The sequence below is a fragment of the Xyrauchen texanus genome, unplaced genomic scaffold, assembly GCF_025860055.1.
Source record: "Xyrauchen texanus isolate HMW12.3.18 unplaced genomic scaffold, RBS_HiC_50CHRs HiC_scaffold_58, whole genome shotgun sequence".
In the NCBI taxonomy this organism is placed as follows: domain Eukaryota; kingdom Metazoa; phylum Chordata; class Actinopteri; order Cypriniformes; family Catostomidae; genus Xyrauchen; species Xyrauchen texanus.
In genome coordinates, this window is record NW_026266555.1 from 36,971 (window position 1) to 45,000 (window position 8,030).

Sequence of the window (8,030 nt, forward strand, 5' to 3'; positions counted from 1 at the left end):
AACTGTAGTGAGCACGCATCCAAGTCTTGCGCACATCATTACACTTGTGAGCATCCATGTAGTGACAAAAATAGCTGAAGTTATTCGATTAAATGTTATAAAATGATAATGATTATTTATGAAACATTGCATTCCCCCACGCCACCGATTTTCAGAAGTTATGTCATTTGAAAATGCCCGATTAAATCTCCCACCATCATGTGGAAAAATTGTGAATTAGCGCACTGTTCAGAATGCCGTTTTATAAATTGTTAAAAACACATTGATACATTTTTTTATAATACACTGTTGAGGACCACCCACCCCCTCCCCCTCTGTTTTTCTCAAGTACAAATTATTAATTACTACTTCAATCTGAAAGTAATACAAAATTACTTACTGTTCATTTTGTTAAATCAACAAACTGTTTAATATTCAAAACAAATGAAGAAGGATATATAAATATATTCGCGTGTCTGTGTGTGTGTAAACATGTATGTTTATGTGAGTGTGTACAAATAATATATTAAATAATGAACATTTTAAACAAATAAATAAATACAAAATGTAGCCTAACAAATAAAAGAGCCTAAAACCAAGCAAACATAATATTCAGCCATTTAATAAAATTAAATCCTACGGCTTTTCTTCCACCATTTTCTTTAGCCTTTCTTCTGAATTTTTAAGCTCAGTTATTAGCAGTTGTACTTTTAAATGATCTAATTCAGGGTGCAAGACAAGTAATGCAACAATCCAAACAATATTACGTCAATTATTCATTCATATTATTGAAGGAATGTGTTATTCGTTATTATTATTAAATGTCATAATGTTTTATTTCAAACGCTACCACTGAGCTGAACAGTTTACTGTTGTCAATCGCTTCTCTGGGATTGATTGGCTGCTGTCTCTTTTGCACACTAATGATTGGCGGATGCCAGCAGCAGGTTCCGCCTACTCGTTTCCTTTCCCTTCCGCTGATGTTTCACATAATATCCACTTACTGGAGGTACCGGTAAACGCTTGAAAGTATACTATACGTAAAACGAATATTAATGTTCATCATTAATATAAAATGTTGCATGTATTGCATGTCCATACATGTACAAATTGTCCGTGTATTCTTCATTAGGATTGACACATGATGTGTTAATAGCGAAACGCACTGTATAAGACACATGATCGCGCACACACCCACACACACATTAAATATTGTGATTTTTGACAGACATGCAGAGGCAGGCAGCCATCAATCCTTGTTCCTCAAGCCAGGATGAAGACATTTTTTTTACTGTGAGCGCATGTTTGCATGATGTTAATTTGCTTGTGTTAGGAATGACAGCACAATCACATTATATTTGCATTTCAGCATTCAATACAACCTTATATTACAAGACACACTTACACAAGGAAAAAAGATTTTAATGGTGATCTTTTGCTTTTTTGTTAGCCTCAACAGCCTGACCCTCCTGCTTCAGTTCCTAATGAGGACAGAGATTATCCTGTGAGTAGATGTTGGTTGTTGTCAAATATAATGTTATTGAATTATAAAATGACATTATTTTAATTACATTTACTTGCATTCCTTGCCACTGCCTTTGCTCACTGGTAGATTTAACATAAGTAAATATAAGCTGAAAAGCTGCTTTGGAAACAAATGCATTGTGAAAAGCAATATTTAAATTGAAATCAAACTATATGCTGTTTGAAGTTTTCATTTTCTATTAACTGGACTTACATTTACATTTATTCATTTGGCTGATGCTTTTATCCAAAGCGACTTACAAAAGAGGAATACATTATAAGCTGAATCATTTTAAGGAGGCAGTGGTACGAAAAGTGCCGTATTACAAAGTTTCACTTGGATCAGAATAGTAATATTCAAGACAGATTAAAGTGCAACAATATTTATTATTGTCGTGACTGGATAAGTGCTCATGAAAAAGATGTGTTTTTGAAGACAGAAAGCGAGTCAGCTTAAAAGATGTAGCTGTGAAGGTCATTCCATCAAAGTGGAACGATGAAGCCGAAAGTCCGGGACAGGGTTTTGGTGCCTCTTTTTGTTGGTACAACAAGGCGACATTCTTTAGCCGACCGCAGATGGGAACGTAGCCTTGAATTTGATATGTGCATCAACTGGCTGCCAGTGAAGAGAGACAAGGAGTGGTGTAACATGCGCTCTCTTTTGTTCATTAAAGACCAGATGTGCTGCTGCATTCTGGATCATTTGCATGGGTATAATTGTGCATGCAGGGAGGCCTGTAATGAGAGTGTTACAGTAGTCCAGTCTAGTTATGACAAGTGACTGAACAAGAAGTTGTGTGGCAAGTTCAGAGAGGAAGGGTTTAATCTTACTGGTATTGTAGAGTGTATGTCTTTGAGGTGTGGTCTGTGAAATTTAGTTTCTGATATCTGACCATTTTGGAAGTCGTTACTGTAGTTGAACCCAGCTGCATGGTGATGTTGTGTTCAACAGCAGGGTTGGCTGTAAGGACAAGGAGTTCGGTCTTGGCTGGGTTAAGTTGCAGGTGGTGTTTCTTCATCCAGGCAGAGATGTCTGCCAAACGGGCAGAGATTTGAGCAGCCACTGTGGTATCGTCGGGCTGGAAAGACAAGTAGAGTTAGCGTGTCAACAGCGTAGCAGTGGTAGGAGAAACCATGTGCCTGAATGATAGGTCCCAGTGATATTGTGTATATAGAGAAGAGGAGTGGCCCATGCACTGAGCCATGAGGTACCCCAGTAAGTAGCTGATGTGGCTTGGACACCTCACCTCTCAGGCTACCTTGAAAGACCAACCGGAGGGATAGGAATTGGACCAGTCAAGCTCAGTTTCTGCAATGCCCAGAGACAAGAGGATGGAGAGTAGGATCTGATGGTTTTAATGCGTCAAAGGCTGCAGAAAGGTCCAGCAGAATCAGAATGGATGATCTGGATCCAGCTTTAGCCTGTGTCAGCGACTCAGTGACAGACAGCAGGGCAGGCTCGGTGGAGTGTCCACTTTGAAGCCTGACTGATTGTCATCCAGCAGCTTGTTCTGTGAGAGATAGGCAGAGAATTGATTGAAAACTGCCCTTTCAAGTGCCATGAAAGGGACAAGAGAGACTGATCTGTAGTGTTCTACTTGTGTGGGGTTAAGTGCAGGTTTTTTCAGTAGCGGGATTACTCGAGCCTGCTTATATGTAGTGGGAAAAGTGTCTATAAGTCGAGATGTGTTAATTATGTGTGTGCAGGTAGGATGGACGGAGAGATGGCCTAGAGAAGGTGGCAAGGAATGGGGTCAAGGGAACCGGTGATTGGGTGGTTGGAGAGGAGGAGTTTAGAGACATCAACGTCAGTCAGAGGAGAGACCATAGAAACAGAAGAGCTGTAAAATAAATTTTGTGTGGGGAAGAGAAGTAGAGACAGCAGTGGAAAAGCACGAGGGTGAAAGAGAACGGAGTTTACGGTGAAAGGAAACCAAATGCTGAGTCTGTTTTAATATAAATGGGAGAGTCATGTTTTGAATAGAACAAAGTAGCGATCAGAGACCTGTAAAGGCGTAACAAGAATATTTGAGTAGGTACAGTTACATGTAAAAATGATCTGTGAGTTGATGTAGTGCTTAGTCTTTCCGAGTCAAGCGAGGCCAGAAGACCATGAAGTTCAGTGGCCTGTGGCTTGTCTTGGTGTATGTTGAAATCTCCAAGAACCACAAGTGGCCTATCATACACTTGAGGACAGCAGGACATCCAACTCTTCAAGAAAGTTTGCCATCTGACATAGAGGGTAATAGATGACAACAACGTATATTTTTGGGGTTGCATTGTAATAATAGCTTGGAATTCAAAATAATTATTATTACATAGAGAAGAAGAGTGTGGTGAAAATGTCCAGTTGTTTGGAATGAGTAAACCTGTTCCCCAACCCCTACTGTTGTGTCAAGGGGTGTGAGAGAAGGAGAAGTTGTTTGAGAGAGCAGAGGTTGCTGTATCCTCTGGACATATCCATGTTTCTGTCAGTGCAAGGATCCTGAGGGTTGACTGTGTGATGAAGGGTGGAATGAAGTCAGCTTTGCTCACAGATGACTGGCAGTTCCAGAGTCACACTGAGAAAGAGAGTGGAGCAGGCTTCTTTTTTTTTTTGCACATTTGCATAACTTATACATGCAATAGAGAATAACCAGTATATTTATCACTTTAATTATTTGCCATTCAAACACAATCAATGCCATTGATTCAAATTTTCAGGTCTGTCGTTTCTGTATGAACATCAGCTTTTGGAATTGTATCACTCTGCCTCTGAAGAGCAGGAAGAGGAGCAGTTCAATTTGGAAGACACTCCTCTAGAATTCCAGCAGTTTCAGTAATGTAAGTACATATTTAGAAGTTCAATATTAAGAGTATACAGTTTGACTACATCATTCATTTTACTGTCATTCATGTATCACTCATTATTATTGAAAAAGTTTATTCCACAACAAATCAAATTTTCTTTCATTTTCCCTTCTCTGTTTTTTCAGTTCGGTGAGGAAATCAGATTGAGGGACAGGCCAACACTACGCCAGTTGCCCATATTCTGTCCAGAGTGTGATGTAAGTCCATGTGTGCATGATGTTGTCTTCTTTATGATGTTGACTTTTAAGTCATTCATCAGATATATTTATTCAGATACAACACCTCACAGGGAATACGCGTGTTGTTCTTTTTTTATCTTGCAATCCTGTAGACGATTCTATTTCCCTTCAGTCCCGATGAGGATCGACAGGATACTCGTCCTGCTTCATCTGTGAGTACATACTCTGGGGAGCGATACCATACCAAGTTAGGTGTTGGAGGGCGGCTGACGCTATCTCCTGGCTCGCATGTCACGTCTCTGCTCTACTTAATCCGATAAGGAATTGAAGTATAGACATTGCAGGGGCAGTAGGCATAGTTTGATTTCTAACAGAGTAAAGGGATGGAATATAGGGTAGCTCAGCTCATTAATGGTGTGGGTTGGGGAGTGATCCCTGGTGAAATGGCTTGTCTGAAGGCACTGACAGAGGTATACAGGCAGTAGTGCCCAACAGGTTTAAACATCACCCTGTGCATTTGAATGTATGAGTGATATTAATATGATGAGTGATGAATGGCTGAAGAATAACATTACTTTTACAGTCATTCCTTTAAAACAGTGTTTTAACACATATAACAGACCATGTAGTAAAGTGAGAAGAACATGTTTACAAGTTACTGAATATACTGTTTGATGAAGGCTATACTACATCATTCCTTGAATCCTTTCATTGTCATTCGTGTACCAATCACTGTGACACTGTCAATGATTTATTTTTTATATTTTATGTTTTCGAATACTTCATTAGCAGGAGGCCTCAGCTGCAGGAAATAGACCAGGCATCGGTCATTGGAGCTTTTCCAGTGTGAGTTCATGTCTTTGATGTTAACATGCTGTGTGTGACAAATGAGCAAACAAAATGTTTTGCCCCCACTGATATGTCATATAAGTTTTATTCAGATACAACACAATACAGGGAATACATGTGTTTTGATCGTTTTTGTGTCTTGCAATCCTGTAGACTGTTTTATTTCCCACACCCCCAATGAGGAACAAGAGGACACTCATCCTGCTTCAACTGTGAGTACATATTGTACCACTATTTTTTATTATTACTATTGTACTCCCCTCGTGGTGGCGCAGTGACTCAATCTGGGAGGCGGAGGACGAACCTCATTTGCCACCGTGTCTGAGATTGTCAACCCACGCAACTTATCACGTGGCTTGTTGGGAACGTTACAGCGGAGACATAGCGTGTGTGAAGGCTTCACGCTATTCTCCGCCACATCCACGCACAACTCACCACACGCCATCCCCAGAGCGAACCACATTATAGCGACCGTGAGGAGGTTACCCTTTTAGACCCTTTACCCTCTGTAGCAACCGGGCCAACCTGGTTGCTTATGAGACCTGGCTCGAGTCACTCAGCACACACTGGATTCGAACCTGTGACTCCAAGGGAGGTAGTCAGCATCTGTACTCGCTGAGATACCCAGGCCCCCCATACTGTACTACTATTAATGCATGAGTGATATTACTAAGATGAGTGATGAATAGCAAATTTTGATTTGTTTTGTGCTTTACACAAGACACTTTATTTCAAAGTAGCTTTACAGAAAATTAAGCTGTCATTTTTAAATCTATTCTTTAAAACAGGCTTTTATTGACTGAATTTACAACACAATAACATGTTTTAAAAAGTATTTCAAAGCAGAAAAGTACTGATAACAACCTCATGTTTTTCTTTTCTTCTTCTTTCCAAAAGGTTGCCACTGTCAGCGAAGTAGATGAAGAAAATGTAAAAATAAATAAATAATTGTTTCATTCAGTGTGTTTTTTGTGACAAACAAACAGTGTTATAATTTTGCAATACCTTTTTAACTCATTGTTTTCCACAAAAGGAGTTGTTATAAATAAACCAAAAATGGTAATTTAAAAATTTAAGAAAAACAAATAAAACATTTAACTGCAAGCGGCAGTTGTCGGAGTCCAAGCATATATGGCTGAAATTACTAAATTAATCAACTTTCAATTTCTTTTAGCGATTATGCAAAATTGATATTTTCTTAAGATATAGAGCTCCTAGCATCAAAAATGAAAGGAACTTAGCATGTTACCTCAACACTGTTCTCTTGTCCATGTGTACAAAGATTTGTTTGAAAATGGCACTCACAAGATACAGGCTAATTAGTCATTTTAGACCACGCCCCAAAACATATTTGTTTATATCTTCGGAAGAAGCTATTTTTGTTGATTTTCTTTAAATCTTTTTAAGAATATGTCAGCACTTGAACCAAAGAAGATGCACATTTAATTTGAACTTTGTCACTCAAACAACTGTGAAGTTACGATGCTGTTTTGTTGTAGCGCCCCTATGTGCCGAATTGTGCAAAACTTTGATTACATCTTCAAAATGTCCCGTTGACTCTGGATACTAACTTTGGTAAATAGTAAATATAGATCAATTAATCAATTTGCATTTAACTGAAGGAATTGTTTCTCTAATATATTTGGAACGATTTGACATACTTTTTTGTCAGGAGTGTCTGACAAATGCTGAGGTGCAAGGCGATTGTACTGCATTATAGCCATAGAAGCACACTGTTGGGCATGTACTGTCCAATAGTCCACAATATAACATTCATTAGCATTTAGTTAGTTGATTGGGTTCACTTTTTGTTATGTTAGTTATGATTATATTAACAATCCTGTGTTATTTAAGAGGATAAGAGATTTCAGTTGCAGAAATGTACTTTTTATGTTGGTCATGCATAACGTTAAGCAAATGTGCTTTGCCAGCAGGATCATTTTATTGTAAATGGTATTTAACATGAGCACAATATATAACTGGACACTTTCAGTGAAATGATGGTCTTTGGGACCTGACCATATTTATTTGCAAGACAAGAACACGTGTAGACGTGTCCTGAAGACATTTTCACGTATGGACATCTTCCTGAATTGCATGTGTGTGTGTGTGCGTATGGCGTGTGTGTTTAGTTTCTCATAGACAACAAGATTATTGTTTTTGTAAAATATGTGGCAGTGCAAATTTACAAAGTAGAATTTTTGTAAGTTAAAAAAAACTGATAACTCTTTGGATTAAAAAGAAAAGAAAAATGTGAATTAAAAAAAAAAAAAAACAGAATTTATGAATTGACAAAAAAAGAAAATCGCCCTCACAACATCACGGTCTTCAGTAAATTACCAGCCACTCACAAGGTTTAAGAATCAGTAGCAGCAAAAAGAGGACAGTCACAATAAAAAAGGCAAATCATATTAATAAATGAACAGACAAAACAGTCTTTTTTGTTAGGACTCAGGATACACTCTTGGGATCCAAAAGTCATATCTGGACATGGCCTGGGAAGAAGCCGGCCAATGCCTGTCGAGATACGTGAAGGCGCGACCAATGGCTTTGGAGATATAGGCTTTCAAATTTTTACCATGGTAAGCTGGTTAGGGCTCAGATATGCCATTTCTTTAATACAATTAACTGGAATCAATCAATACACCT

At 38.5% G+C, this 8,030-nt stretch overlaps 1 long non-coding RNA gene across 1 annotated transcript; it reads left to right on the forward strand.

The window, feature by feature from the left end:
- The first annotated feature begins 991 nt into the window (after nt 1-991).
- LOC127642377 (uncharacterized) lies at nt 992-4,313 on the forward strand. Its single transcript, XR_007970346.1, has 3 exons — nt 992-1,272; nt 1,430-1,483; nt 4,233-4,313. It is a non-coding gene; the product is annotated as an uncharacterized LOC127642377 (long non-coding RNA).
- The last annotated feature ends 3,717 nt before the right edge of the window (nt 4,314-8,030 follow it).